At 42.9% G+C, this 16,036-nt stretch overlaps 1 protein-coding gene across 3 annotated transcripts in view; it reads right to left on the reverse strand.

Moving 5' to 3' along the window:
- Positions 1 to 16,036, reverse strand: part of CDON (cell adhesion associated, oncogene regulated) — a 123,453-nt gene that overhangs the window by 100,497 nt on the left and 6,920 nt on the right. For all 3 annotated transcript variants that reach the window (XM_040431097.1, XM_040431098.1, XM_040431094.1), the window contains exon 2: positions 10,206 to 10,279. The gene's annotated coding sequence lies outside the window, so the exon portion shown is untranslated. The remainder of the gene's footprint in view (positions 1 to 10,205; positions 10,280 to 16,036) is intronic.

Raw genomic sequence — 16,036 nt, forward strand, 5'->3', positions numbered from 1 at the left:
AATCGCCTGCTTGCTAGCGGAGGAGACCACTAATATTACATGCAGTAATCTCCTCCACAGTATGGGGAAGAGCGAATGTTATACCACTGCTAATGCCCATGCTGACTAGTTACTTGCTGGCAGCAGATCGTGATTAGACAGAACGATCTGCCACTGGAAAATCGTGATCTTTCAGCATGCTGAAAGATCATGAACGCCCGATGAACGAGTGTTTGCTCATTCATTGGTTAATCGGTTGCAGTATTAGGCTAGGGCTACACGGCGGCGTACAAATACACTGCAACATGTGTCGCGCAACATATTTTGTATTGTTAGTCTATAGTGTCACACTGCGACATGCTGCAATTGCGACACGACAGTGGATGGATATTTTGCGTCTGTCGTGTCGCAGTCACGGCATGTCGCATGTCACAATGCAACACCATAGATTAGCATTACAAAATGTGTCGCAAGACACATGTCGTCGTGTAGCCCTAGCCTTAGACAGACATCGCTAATGAGCGTTACCACGAAAATCTGCCAGTGTAATACAGGCTTTAGTGACAGCAGTGCAGGCTATTGCGACTTTGTCTCCCTCACGTGAATGGTACAAAGCTGCAATATCCTCCACAGCTACTGCTAAGTAGATGGATTGCAGTGTAAGCAATGAGGGGGATGCAGTGCCCAGCAACAGTGATGGCCAGTTCGCATTGTTCGCCCGCAAACATATGCGGGCTGCCATCTTTTTTCATATGCGGGCTGCCTGTGCGCGAGCCGGTCTGAAAACAAGTGCAGTCAGCGGGAGCAGGCAGTTCCGAGAACAGCCACCGGGGGCCTTCATCGGGCTGTTCTCGGAACTGCCTTCTCCCGGTGACCGCATTTGTTTTCAGACCGGCTCGCGGCACAGGTAAGGGCTTACCCGTGCCTCGCCGGACTTGTGAGAAAAGATGGCAGCCCGCAAGTGCTGTGTTTGCATGGGTTTCCTCTGGATACTTTCCTCCCACACTCCAAAGACATACTAATAGGGAACTTAGATTGTGAGCCCCATTGGGGATAGCTTGATGATAATGTCTGAATGCGCAGCTGAATATGTCAGCGCTATATAAGGGAGTATAATAACTAAATAATCTAGGGAAAATCCATGACAAAATCTGCAAGTAACACATTCAGGGAAAAATGGTCGAAAATCTACATAAACTACAGTACTGTTGCATATAACATAAAAGTGCAATGTTTGCTATCACCCAACTATTCCAGAAACAAATACAACTAAGAAATGTTGGTAGAGTAGTATTTTTAGAAACTTGTCAGTAGGGGAAAACTCAGAGGCTCATAGGTAGGCCACATGCACACGAGTGCGGATGAACACACATCATTTCCATGTAGATTTCTATGTGTTTCTGCAGCATATCCACACCAAAATCGTGTGTACTCCGCAATGTGTGCAGGTAGCCTTACAGGTGAGGATTGTGTTCTTGGGTCAAATGCTCCTGGGTGACAAGAGCCCGGCCCCTAGTTTTCTCGTATCCCCTATAGGTTGCCTCATTATCTTTGGCGACAGGATAATATTTATTTTACCTTTGCACCTTGGTCGGCATCATCCAATCTCTTAAATTCCTTTGCCGTTACTGGAAAGCTAATTATAAATGAATGCCCAAAATTGTTTTAAGGAAAGTGGTTAAGAAACAGCGTTTAATGTGGAAAGTATTGTACAGCTGGAGATTTTAGGAGGAACAGGGGTCCCATAAAGCCTCTCTCCTCCAGCTGCTCCATTAATTAAAACAGGAGATGCATTACTTTGTCTCATTTTTGTTGCTATGTGCTCAGGCAGCGATTAGAAGTTCTGCCAGCAGTAATTGCAGTCGCAGAGCATCACATTAGAGGGTGGAATCTAGAGGCAATGTTCTGCAGAGTTCATATGTTACATAAATTGAGTCCCTGTTAAGCTCTGAAGCTTTTCATATGTCACATACATTAGGATGTGAAAACGTGCTACAGGTATCCATATGTTATATACATGGAGACCCCGTAATGATCTTCATATGTGACAATACACACATAGGGGGAGATTTCTCATCTCCCTTGCTCCTGAAAAGTGGTGTTAAAAAGTCGCAAACTATTGGGGTCATTTATCAAACTGGAGTAAAGTAGAACTGGCTTAGCTGCCCATAGCAACCAATCAGATTCCACATTCCATTTCCCAAAGGAGGTGTCAAAAATGAAAGGTGGAATCTGATTGGTTGCTATGGGCAACTAAGCCACTTTTTCTTTACACCAGTTTGATAAATGACCCCATATGTGTTTGCCACTTTTCAAAAATTGTTGCAAATTTATCTTCATTTACAGCAATTTTCGGGCGCAAATGAATTTCTGGTTAGGCACACGGACTGCAAGAGGATGACGAGGCCTGAGCATTGTCATAAATTAAGTATATCATCCGGCAGTTCAGTCAATGTCATGATCAGCGAAGAAAGGGCTGGTCTTGATAAAGTTCCCCTTAAAGTGGAGAAATGCTCCGCAGACATTCATATATTATACAATTATGATCCTTTACTATTTAGAGATTAATGTAGCTAGGGTGAAGCTGGCAGAGTATTTGCCTCAGGTGCTGGGTGCCAGGACAGATACCTACAAATCACGTTGGTAGTCATTTACCACACTCGTTACACCAGTTATTGGCGTAAAAAAAAGTTGCAAGACCTCGTTTTTAACACCAGACGCACAGGAGTTTTTGCGCCATGATTGCCACTTGGGAGTGGAGAGGGAGTGACAGGAGCGTGGCAGGAGCTGGGACATCGGGCCCAACACATTTACCATCTTTAATGCCTGGAATCAGTCGTAAAAGTTGAGTAAAAATTACTCCAGCCAGGGGCCGGAGTAGTTTTTACTAGATGCTTTAGGTGCTTTCTCTGCCAGCGCAGGGGAAAACAAAGACCGTAAAATGCCAGTCTTTGTAATGACCCCCATTGGAGGAAATTAGCAGCCAATTATATTCCATCTTTCATTTTTTAGAGGTCCTTTGGAAGATAAAAGGTGGAAACAGCTCCCCTTTGTGTCTATGCCTAGAATCAGTCTAAAAAGTGGTGTAAGTTTGATGCCATTTGGCACAGTTAGGGCTTCTACAGTGTTTCTTAACCACTTGCTTACCTCCACCCAACTATATGCATAGTGGCAGTAAGCTCTTATCTGTAACTGGACGTATAAAGTGTTGGGTTATATTATGATCTGCCAGCGCACTGTGCCACTGCAGATTTTTGTGATTGTACTTTCATTAGACAGCTGCAGTCACAGTAAGTATCCTTGTGACCATCAAATGTGGTCTCCCTGCATGGTTTAGCTGTAACAGGGTGTTACAGCCGTCCATTTCAAAGTAAAGTAAAAAAAAGCCAGCAAGGGCATGCTCAGCTAAAATCTTCTTGATGTGAGAGTGCCCCCTGCTGGTTGTAAAGGTAACTTTGAGCCTGGAGTCTGTAAATTAAACTGCTCCTGCCCTGACTGTGGCAGGAAGAGGGTTAACTCACTTTTTTTTTTTTACTAATTAAATTAATTAAAAATTAAAAGTAAAATAAATAAAACATTTATATAAAATAAATAAATAAAAAGTGAAATAATGAATAAATTACATGAATAATGAAAAAAAGTAATAGCTAGAGGTATTAGTTTTAGCAATAGTATAGCAGACTACGTTTAGACACACACATACATTTTCCCCCTTTTTCAGTAATAAAAAAAATCTAATAAATATATTTATTTAGTTATAGTTTATATAGTTTTAACAATATTTTAGAGGACTGTCCAAAATATACACGTTTTTTTCCTTTTTCCTTCATGAAAAAATTATAATATAGTTATTAATTTTAGCTATATTTTAGTATAGCATTTTTTGTGCGTAAAATATACAAACGTACACCTAATTTTTTCATTCATAATTTTTATTTTTTTAAAGCTGAAAGCTTAAGATGTCAGTTTCCCCAAAATGAATACCTTAGAGGGTCAACATAAAAAATAGTCATTTTGAAGGCGTTTCTCATGTTTTGGCCATGTACAATATCTGTTCTGTATTGTGCCATAGAACCAGCAACAAAACAATAGGCCGCCAAAATGTATTCTAGTCATTGAAGACTTGCGCTGAGCCCAGCCAGTAGATAAATTACACAAGTAGCGTCCATTTTCATAGTACAAACATAAAGTAATGATTTTAGAAATGTTTTGTCTTGAAATCTTTTGTAACAGAAAACAATTGATAAGAAAGAAAAAATATGCATATACAGTTTTTCCTTCAATATATATTTTTGTTTACATTATATCTGTCATCTAATGGCACAAAAGAAAGGTCTAATGTATCCTGAAAAAAATATTATGAAATACATGTAGGTTGGCTCATAAATTACTTAGTTATTTGCAGTTAGATAAGCCCATTGTTAAAACTTAAAAATTGACTAGGTAAGGGTGCACTCACATGCTGCGGATTTTGTTGCAGAAATGTCAGAGACTGGAAATAAGTTCCATTCACCAGATTGGGGCTTACAGAAATCTATGTGCTTAGCTCCGAATTCAAATGAACAGAACAGATTTTCAGTTGCGGAAATTTCTGCAACAAAATCTGCAGCATGTGAAGGCACACCAAGGAAGGGAAGTAAACACTCTGGTAATGAAGCGGTTAGCTTGTTTGACAAGTGGGTGGGGCTTAGCTGGAAGGGCATGATTTGTGTGAAAGAGGAGGAGCCTAATAGGTAACTTTTTGTGCCAAAATTCTGGCATTAAAAAGTCAAAGAAAAGTGTCTGTCCCGGACCACATTTATCCTTTAGCCTGAGCCCCTGTGATACATCTGGTGCAGCCTGTAAGTTTATGCCATCTACAGGTTTAGTAAATCTGGGCCACTATACAGGGCTAGGACAGTGAGCTGAATCTTCTCCCCACATGAAGGAAAACCTAGATACAACTCTGCACATTAGATAAATAGGCATCCCATGCAGCTCACTTGCTGGTTACCTGCTGCTCTCTACTTCCTGTATTATTTTTTTGACACACAGGAAATGACCACTCAGCCAATCACTGCCCATCACTGGCTAAGGCCTCTTTCACACTTGCGTTGTCCGGATCCGGCGTGTATACCACTTGCCGGAATTACACGCCGGATCCGGAAAAACGCAAGTGTACTGAAAGCATTTGAAGACGGAACCGTCTTCCAAATGCGTTCAGTGTTACTATGGCACCCAGGACGCTATTAAAGTCCTGGTTGCCATAGTAGGAGCGGGGAGCGGGGGAGCAGTATACTTACAGTCCGTGCGGCTCCCGGGGCGCTTCAGAGTGACGTCAGAGCGCCCCATGCGCATGGATGACGTGATCCATGTGATCACATGATCCATGCGCTTGGGGCGCCCTGACGTCACTCTGAAGCGCCCCGGGAGCCGCACAGACGGTAAGTATACTGCTCCCCTGCTCCCCACTACACTTTACCATGGCTGCCAGGTCTTTAGCGTCCCGGCAGCCATGGTAACCACTCTGAAGAAGCTAAATGTCGGCTCCGGCAATGCGCCGAAACGACGTTTAGCTTAAGGCCGGATCCGGATCAATGCCTTTCAATGGGCATTAATTCCGGATCCGGCCTTGCGGCAAGTGTTCCGGATTTTTGGCCGGAGCAAAAAGCGCAGCATGCTGCGGTATTTTCTCCGGCCAAAAAACGTTCCGTTCCGGAACTGAAGACATCCTGATGCATCCTGATGCATCCTGAACGGATTTCTCTCCATTCAGAATGCATTAGGATAATCCTGATCAGGATTCTTCCGGCATAGAGCCCAGACGACGGAACTCTATGCCGGAAGACAAGAACGCAAGTGTGAAAGAGCCCTAAGACAGATCACCACTGCATCCAGTGATTGGCTAAACAGTCATTTCCTCAGTGATGAGAGGGACCAGGAAGTAGAGATCAGCATGGGATCTGCATGCATCAGAACGGTAAAGTGAGTATGATTTATTATTCACAAAAAGCAGAGTTTATAAAAATCAAGTAAATGTATCCTAAAATAGTGCCATTGAAAAATAGACATCGCCATGCAAAAATCTCATACAGGTACACTGGCGGAAAAAAAAATAAAAAAAGTCAAATGTAGCAGTGAGAAAAAAAAACTGTGTCCTTACAGTGCAAAATAGTCTGGGTCCTTAAAGGGTTAAGAAAATTTGGCAGATTTCCTATATAAATCAATGGAAAATCACTGGTCCCCACACACATGAATTTGACCCTTTTTTTTCACCTGTAAAAGAATTACAAAATAAGTGCAAATTTTTGGGGGGCTACGGACGTTTTTTCGCTGCAGTATTTGCACATAGCGTATTAGCCAACTACTGTTTTCTTCATGCCAGTTTTCTCCTATAGAGAAGGTTTTGGCAAAAACGCCAATAGCTATAGATTGCGACTTGAAGAGAAGCAGCAGAAAGTCTAAAAACCCCACCTAATTAACAAAAAGACCAGGAACAAAAAATATTTTCAATACAACATCTGCTAATATCTGGAGCTGGACTTTTTACTGCAAAAAACACAGGTAAAAAAAAATGCCACTAAAAATGCAAAGTGCAGAAAAAACTACACGTGAAAGCAGGCTTCCTCCATGCTTATTTTTTATTTTTATATTTTTTTCTGTGGTAAAACAATGCCTTGCTATTTTAACTTTTTTTTATACTTAAAATAGGCATTTTTTCAGGCAAATCTTATCTCAAATGCTGAAAAAGCCATACCTAGAGCATGCTTCATTTTGACAAAAACTGTAAAAAACGCACGAACAGCAAGCAAAAAAACTGCTTTGTTGTGAAATTTGTAATTTATTATAAACTATAAAGTAACATCTGCCCACATAAAAAAGTAGAGAAAAAAAAGCCACAAAAAGAATGCTGCAAACAATGTGAAAAATGCTAAGCATATCCTATGTGTGAGCCTCACCTAAAGCTGGGCAATCTTATCATCAGTATTGTGGGGATTCGCTCTTGTAGACATGATAAGCGGACGCAGTATAGAGGCACCAACCAGTTCTTAAATCAAACAGTTCAGTGTTTATTCACACTCTTGGCAAGTTCATAAACAAAAAGTCACATTCAACACAAAAAGTCACCTTTTGGTTTTGGTGTTAGTTCACACCCAGCTGGCAGTTCTGCCTCAAAGAGTCCATGAACAGACTTTAGGCGGCCTGTTTCCACTCACACTGGTCTCAGGATCTTAAGGCCCAGCACAAGCCTCAGATCCCAGTACACAGATCCTTTCTGCTGCCCCAGCTGTCTTTTAAAGGCAGCTCAGTGTTGTCAAAACCCGGACCAGCACATGAGTCCAGTCCGGTGTTTGACCCCACCTGGCCACTAATCAATCCAGCAGCACACACTGGGAGGAAAATACCTGCCTCTCCATACAACTCCCTTTACTGTGTCACATTCCCCCCCCCCCATTTGTTCAACCTTGAGGGGGTGAACACATGCCAAACAGTGCTCCCGGTACAGAGCATCCACGTTTCCCTGCAACCAGCCTGTGTTCTATCGAGAACTTAAAGTTCTGTAAGGATAAGAACCATCTGGTGACCCGGGCATTCCTGTCTTTGACCTGGCTCATTCACTTGAGAGGGGAGTGGTCGGTTACCAGACGGAACTTTCTCCCCAACAAATAGTAGCGAGAGACTCGAGTGCCTACTTGATAGCCAGGCACTCTCTCTCCACTATACTATACCTGGTCTCGGCTGGGGTGAGCTTGCGGCTTAGGAAGACAATGGGATGCTCCTCCCCATTGACTTCCGGAGACAGTACAGGACCGAGGCCCACTTCGGAGGCATCCGTCTACACCACAAACTCCCTCTTGAAGTCGGGTGTCACCAAAACCCGTGACCCACACAGGGCCAACTTCAAAGCAGAAAAAGCCTCTTCCGCCAGATCATCCCAGCGAACCATCACTGATTTTCGTCCCCTCAAGAGTTCTGTCAAAGGTGTGGCTAGAGTAGCAAAGTGGGGGACAAACCTCATGTAATAGCCCACCATTCCCAGACTGACTTTACTTGGCTAGTGGTGACAGGTTGGGGCCAGTTCCGTATCGCCTCTATTTTGTTCAAATGGGGTTTGATGACTCCGCGCCCAATGACATATCCTAGGTATTTAGTCTCCTCTAACCCTATTGGGTTAGCGGTTAGTCCAGCCTTCCGAAGGGAGTCCACTACGGCCTGCACCTTGGGCAGGTTACTCTCCCAGTCGGTACTATGAATGACAATATCGTCCAGGTAGGCAGAGGCGTACCTACGATGGGGACGAAGTACAATGTTCATTAATCGTTGAAACGTGGCGGGGGCGCCATGAAGATCAAAGGGTAACACCTTATACTGATACAGCCCCTCAGGGGTGATGAAGGCAGTTTTTTATTTGGCAGCCTCCGTTAAGGGTACTTGCCAGTGAGGTCCAAGACTGAGAAATACCTTGCCTGTCCTAACCGTTCGATTAGCTCATCCACCCGGGGCATGGGATACGCATCAAATTTAGAAATCTCATTTAATTTTCGAAAATCATAACCGTAATGCCCCGTCTGGCTTGAGTATTAGAACTATTGGGCTGGCCCACTCACTTTTAGACTCCTCGATGACATCCAGCCTCAGCATTAGCTGCACTTCCTCCGAGATGGCTTTTCGCTGAGCCTCAGGCACCTGGTACGGCTTTAACCAGACTTTTGCCTGGGGCTCGGTGACAATATAATGCTGGATTATGGAGGTGCATCCAGGGAGTTCCGAGAACCAGGGGCGTAGCTATATGGGGTGCAGAGGTAGCAGTCGCTACCAGGCCCAGAAGCCTGAGGGGGCCCAAAGACCCTTGTACTGCATAAGAAGACACACAAAGCACTGAGGGAAGGGGAGCCCAAGCCAAACTCTTGCACCAGGGTCCATGAGCCTTTAGCTACGCCCCTAGTAGATTAACATGGTAGACCTGCTCTGGCTTTCGCCGCCCTGGCTGGTGTACCTTGTTATTCACATCTCCAATTTTCTCTATTACCTCGTAGGGCCCCTGCCACCTAGCCAAGAACTTAAAGCTCCGGACTTGAGCCTGCCGGTTATAGATTCGACTCTGGGCTCGCTGAGCCACCTCCATATGTTCCAGAACAAGAGGCAACACGGTCTCTATCCGTTCTTGCATCTGGGTGACGTATTCAATAACACTTTTATATGGAGTGGGCTGTTGTTCCCATGCCTCCTTGGCTACTTCCAACAGCCCGCGAGGATGTCTGCCATATAGCAGTTCGAAGGGCGAGAACCCAGTAGAGGCACCTCTCGCACTGCAAACATGAGGTAGGGCAGGAGGAGGTTCCAGTCCCTACCACTCTTTTTAACATATTTTTTAAGGTTTGGTTAAACCTTTCTACCAGCCCGTCCGTTTGCGCATGGTAGACGGACGTCCATAACTTTTTTATGTGTAGCAACTTGCACAATTCCCTCATGACCTTGGACATGAACGGGGTCCCTTTGGTCCGTCAAAACCTCTTTGGGTAGTCCTACGCGGGAAAACATCTCCATTAACTCTTTAGCTATGAGTTTGACTGATGTATGTTGCAGTGGCACCGCCTCCGGGTACCGAGTAGCATACTCTAGCATAACTAGAATGTGTTGGTGCCCTCTAGCGGACTTTGGTACTGGTCCTATGAGATTCTTTCAAACGGGACCTCGATGATCAGGAAAGGTACTAAGGGACTAAGGAAATGGGGCTGGGGGCAAGTTATCTGGCAGGTCGGGCAAGAAAAAAGTCTTCCACCTCTCTAAACAGACTGGGCCATTAAAACCTCTGTAGTATACAGTCCTGTGTTTTCTGCAATCCCAGATGACCACCAAGAACATGTTGGTGCGCTAGATCTAGTACCAGTTTCCGATAAGCCTTGCGCACCACCAACTGTTTCACATTCTCCCCCCGTAGTTGGTTGACCCGATACAGCAAATCATGGAGAACCACAAAACGCGGAAATATAAACTCGGCCCCTGGTTGTTGTGGTTCTCCATCGATCATTAACACATTCTCTCAGGCTCGGGAAAATGTCGGGTCCCTGTGTTGTGCTGTATGTAGTATATAGCATTTTATTTAGGGCTGTTCTCCTGCAGAGTCTTTGCCCTTACAGACAAGATCTGTATTCGTTTGCTAAAACTATCTGATAATCCAAAATGTTAGTGGGTTACAGATTAAAGGAATGTTACTGTATACAAAAACAGCCAGAAATACTCACTAGGCCAGGGTTACTCCTCTGTCTCTGTGTCTTGCATCTTCTATGTCATCGTTCTCCTGCTGCTTCTCATATATCTGAAATATATAACCAAAGTCTTGTATTTTTATTTATTTTATATATATTATATATTAATGAGGTAGATAGGAAATAGATTCCACACTACAGCGTGTAACCAGTAAGTTTTTGCCCTCTCTGAGAGACTGTAATCTCATGCTTGTTGCCTCAATCTAAGTAAACCGCTGTTCATGTTAAACTTTGCCAAGCTTGTGTGAGTCAGTGCCCCTTCCTCAATTGGGGTACCCTTGAATTTCTGACCATCCAATAGATAGGTATAAGATAGATAGAGATACGTAGATTAGATAGATACAGTATATAATAGATATTAGATAGATAGATGAGCGGCAGGGGCAATATTCGTATCTGCGATATTTTGCGAATATTTGGGCAAATATTCGCTATAAATTCCTGAATTTGAGAATTTGCGATAATTTTCTTGATTGCGAAAATCGCCAATGTAATATGCGTGTATTGTGCGTGCAATACAGGCGTGGGTCACTTTTGCTACATTTTTTAAGCTGCTAGAAGTTTCCTGAGACTGGAGGAAATGGTTGGCACGGCAGAACATTACAATAGCTTTATATGCAGATAGAGTGCTCCAATATATTCGCAGCTGCGCAAATTGGCAATTAATGATGCGCATATTTTGGCGCAATATGTGCAACTTCACATTTGAGCAGGTCTGACTACATATTACTGATTGGTGCACTAAGTATTGTTGTGACATCACAGCACTATGTCTGTAGCATGTACGTATGGACAGCAGAACCTATCAGCTACACTATATCAGGATCTAACCTACACTGACTATCTCCCACTAACTATCTGTATTATATATATATATAATCTATCTAACTAACTATCTAATGTAATTACACAGCAAAGAACAGAGCACAGCAATGACACTGCTGTCTCAGAATTGCAAAAAACTGCAGAAAATGGCTGCTGGGGAGGTTCTTATATTGTAAGGGGTAGGCAACTTTCCTATTGGTTGCTAGGGATGTTGCTAAGCTCATACAAATACATTGCAGCCTTTTCATTGGCCCACAAGCAATAAGCAGGGAGGGATCATTGGTTCAGATGAAAAACAATTTAGAGTATTCGCGAATACGAATATATAGCACTATATTCAAAATCTTTGCGAATTCTTGAAGTGGCAATTATTAGCGATTAAAATTTGCGATTTGAATATTCGCGCCAAACACTAATAATAAATAGATAGATAGATTTGACTCTTTGCCGTCTCAGCATTATCCTCGTGATGTCTGTCATTGCTACCATCCATTTTGATACCATTAATCTTTCTCTCCCCTTTCTCTTACCCTTAAACCTTATCTAAAATGCAATCTATTTGTTAGGTCCATAATATTTTCTAACACAGTCTGACATTGATGTACTTTATTTCTTTTTTGATACATCCGCCCAAAAAAATCAGGTTTGCTTATGATGACAATGACAAACACTGGTAATGTGCTATTCTCAAAACGACTCAAAACGCAGGGATGATGGGGTAGATGTTGCCCCCATTGCCGTACTCTTAAATTGAAAGTAAAAAATTATTTTGAATTAAACATAGATAGATAGAAAGATATAGATAGAACAAAAAAAAAAGGTGGAATTCTCTTCACTGTCACTGTTAGGGACCTATTAATTTTCGGGCCAATTATCAGCAACGAGCATTTAAAGGAACACTCGTTCCCGATAATTGGCCTGTGTAATTGAGCAGCCGATCATCCAATGAATGAACAAATGCTGGTCTGTTGGCTGACTTGTATGTTTTATCAGGATGAAATATACCTGATCATCGGGCAGGACATATCTGTGTGTAATCAGGGATGTGCTGCTGACAATCAACAGAACTAAATCCAATCCAGTACCAATCACCCCCCCTCACACACTTTCCATCAGCCTGTGTAATCAGGCTGCTGCAAACGGGAGCTAATGGATGTGTTTTCATCCATCGGTGCTCGCACTGCCCGAACATCCGGCAGTGTAATACAGCCCTTACAGTCTGGTTACTACATTATAGCAACTTATGTCTGTTCCCTCCGTGACCAGTTTTGTTTCTTGCACCAGTAAAAAAATATTTAGACTCCATCCCCTCATTTTTTCCCCACTTTGGTATAGAACCGATTCCAGTGTTTGTTCAGACGGTGAATTTTGGTGTGTACTCGACGCTGAAATCTGTGTAAAAACCACGTTTATGCAACTTGTTTTCCACGAAAATCTGCCCTGTATGAACATATGTGCGGTCATTTATCAAACTGGTGTAAAGTAGAACTGGCTTAGTTGCCCATAGCAACCAATCAGATTCCACCTTTGATTTTCTAAAGGAGGTGTCAAAAATGAAAGGTGGAATCTGATTGGTTGCTATGGGCAACTGAGCCAGTTCTACTTTACACCAGTTTGATAAATGACCCCAATGCAATGTCATTGCACATTGCCAATCCACTGCAGAAATCTGAGACCTGTGGATTTTATTTCAAATCTACCATGTGAACATGCCCCAAGGGAGGCAGCGTTATATGTCCCTGGTGTGCGATACCCACTGCCAAGCAGGACCCAGGCTAAAAAAAACAAATTCATATAAAATTTGCAAACGAATAGTCGGGTGTGAATGGAATTTTAGATTGGAGCAGTGAGTCATCATTCTGCCCTGGGACAGGTTTGTTTTTTGGTTTGGGGTCTGTTAAGTTCCTCAATGTATATGATAGACGTAATAATCTCCCAAACGTTTACATTCCCATCACACAGCGCAGGTCCACATTGCCTTTTATAGGCCGAAGCCTCACACGGTTACTGTAAACACGCCTGGGTCCTGCTGGCAGTGGGTACTATCTCACACCAGGGACGTTTAACTCTTCCTCCTTGGAATGAAATAAGCCACCAGCCTGGGGTCGGCTCGACACCTCCTTGGCTGATGCTTTTGTGCAGAGGTGTCAGGATCCTGGGATCAGCCTTAACATTTGCCTTTTGTGCCAATTACATAGGGGAAGGTGGCTTTTATAAAGACGATTTGTCCATAGGAACCAATCAGGTTGCTTTACTCATTATTATGTCATTATGGGTCACCAGGAAAAAAATAAGGCAATTAGTCACGAATTAACATACCCTCCCATTTTGTGTGTACAGCTCCTATGCAGACCTATGTGTCTCCCACATGACTTACTCATATCCCAAAACACATTGCGACTGCTGGTAGGACCTGTTGTTTTCACTATGTAACTTTCTGTCTGTGACCACCCATAAGATTACCTCAATCTCCTAAAATACTTTGTGCTGCTGGTTTCACTTTGTAAAGATAATGGTCATAAACATTAGATAGCTGTTGGTCTGAACAGAGGACACTCCTCTATTATCTCAGAATCACAGGGTATATGAAAATGGGTTTTCGAAGAACAAAATGATTGGGCAAGCTGAAATCCAACTGCCTCCGAGCTCTTTCCTAGTAGATATAGGATTGTGTCATGAGGCCTCCATACACATAATATGGTCAGCCAGGCCCTTCTAATGGGTCTTATGTGTGTGATATACTTACAAACTTTTATAAACTGTACTCTGGGAGATCCGAGCATGCGCTGCAAACTCATACCCGTTTACACATGGCCACACCTCATTTCTGGGCCACAGATCCATCACCTCAATGGATATTTGGACATCAGGGCTCAATCTGATGATGCAACATCTTGGAATCACATGCTGTTAAAGTTCAGGAGGGCTGCTTTTCTGGAGAAAGCAGTCCTCCACAGGAGGTTTGCCAACTCTTTCTAGGAGGTTATATAAGTTTTTGGGATCCTCCAGGGCGTTCTGGGAGAGTTTAGTATAATGTATGGCCAACCTAAGTCTGTTACCTGCTGCTTGTCTCCATTCTCCTCCCCACATCATGACACTGAAGTCTATAACCTGCCGCTTGTCTCGACTCTCCTCCCCACATCATGAAACTGAAGTCTGTGACCTGCTGCTTGTCTCCATACTCCTCCTCATGGAGATCATGATATTGTCCTGTGTGTACGTACTACCCTCATCACATGAGTACAGGTCACCACCCCATATTATCAGCAAACTCATCTCTTGCAGTGATAATCTCCGTGATCTGATGGCTACATGGTGTTTTATACCTGCCCTTTCCTAATAGGTGGAGAGTAGCACATCTCATAAGTCTTAAAGTTTAGACTAGTTGGGTGACAACCAATATGGCTGCCCTTTTGGAATTTTTAAGACTACTGTGAATGTTATTTTTGATGAAGCCAACAATCTGGAGAACTCACTGAGTTATAATTTTTCAGCATCATTAACAGTAATTTTATATTAATAACCTAAGATATCATCTCCCTAAAAACAGTCCATGTTCTGTTATAACTAAAGCGTTTGCAGATGTGTAACATCCACCCAAGCTCCAGCAATACTCTGCACTGTCTGCTTCCATTTACTCAACAGTCCTTGCTATGTTCCAGTCATCAGGCACTTCTCATGCAGGGCCCGAAACAAAAGAAAAACACTGCAAAGATTATCATTCCTTAAAATTACAACTATATTTCCATGAGTTCTCCTCCACTGTCAAAATCTAAAATCTCCAAGCAGCTCCTGTAGCTGTGCTCAGCAGCAGCAGCAGTAGTCAACCCTGCAGGTCTGCCTTCATAGATGCAGTGGAGGACAGAAGAGTCTGTGATGGTAGGTATACCATCAGGAGGAGCAGAACTACCACCGTGATCTGGTCCTCGAGGTCCTAACACTGCCCAGTGTGTGTACATTTTGTGTGTAATTGCCTAGGAGAGAAGATAACCTAGGAGCGGAAAGTATATATTTTTTATGTCTGAGGGCTGAATTTGTTTTCTGACGAGTCTGATTAGGTTTAGGGCCTATTTGGGGTCTGAATTTATTTAGTGTGTCTTATCTGGGGGCCTAAATTAATTTAAGGGGTCTAATGTCAAATTCATTTTAGGGTTATGGGGTATAATTGAATTTCGGGGTCTGGTCCGAATGAAATTGGGCATCTGGTTTGCCTATTAACACATAATAATAAATCTTGATGTAAATAGTTCTACAAAATGTGACCTGTGACATCAAGATATGTTATCATCTGTGATATCATTTTATAAATTTTTCATAAATGATATAATCTGCGACATAATGTTATCACATGTGACATCATTTTATCATCAGTGGCATATCTGTATCACATCAGAAGATACAATATGGCAGGTTGCTTCTTTAGCATGTAGCATTGTGCTTCTTTAGCATTTAGCTTGTGATATATTGCATTTTATGCCATATATACTGTTATACTGTGTTCTATCTAATTTAGGGCTTGGTACAAGAATTCACTTTTTGGTGTTCCTTGAAGATCTGTGAAGAAAGGGAAGCAAATGAGCTCTCAGCAAGCTGTGCCTCTAATGCCACCAGATGTAAGGCAGCTATCCTAGAAGTCAATGTTCAACCTTTTAAATAGGCCTTGATAAATGACTTTCGGGGTGATTGCCCCTCCTCAGTGCAGAGCAGAGAGGACTGACTTAACTGGGTGAGAGCCTAGGTCAGGATTTGGGGGGACTTTGTCTCCTTTGAGAGAGAGCCTCAATCGACATGAGGAGACTTATAGGCCATACATGCTACTCTGGAATTCTGGGGAAAAGGGATGCAAATATAATGGTCGAACACTGATTTATAGGATAGCTGCCTTACATCTGGTGGCATTAGGGGCAGAGCTTCTTAAGAGCTTATTTGCATCCCTTTCTTCCCAGAATTCCAGAGGAGCATGTATGGCCTATAAGTCTCCT

Source organism: Bufo bufo, chromosome 1 (genome assembly GCF_905171765.1).
Source record: "Bufo bufo chromosome 1, aBufBuf1.1, whole genome shotgun sequence".
NCBI lineage: Eukaryota > Metazoa > Chordata > Amphibia > Anura > Bufonidae > Bufo > Bufo bufo.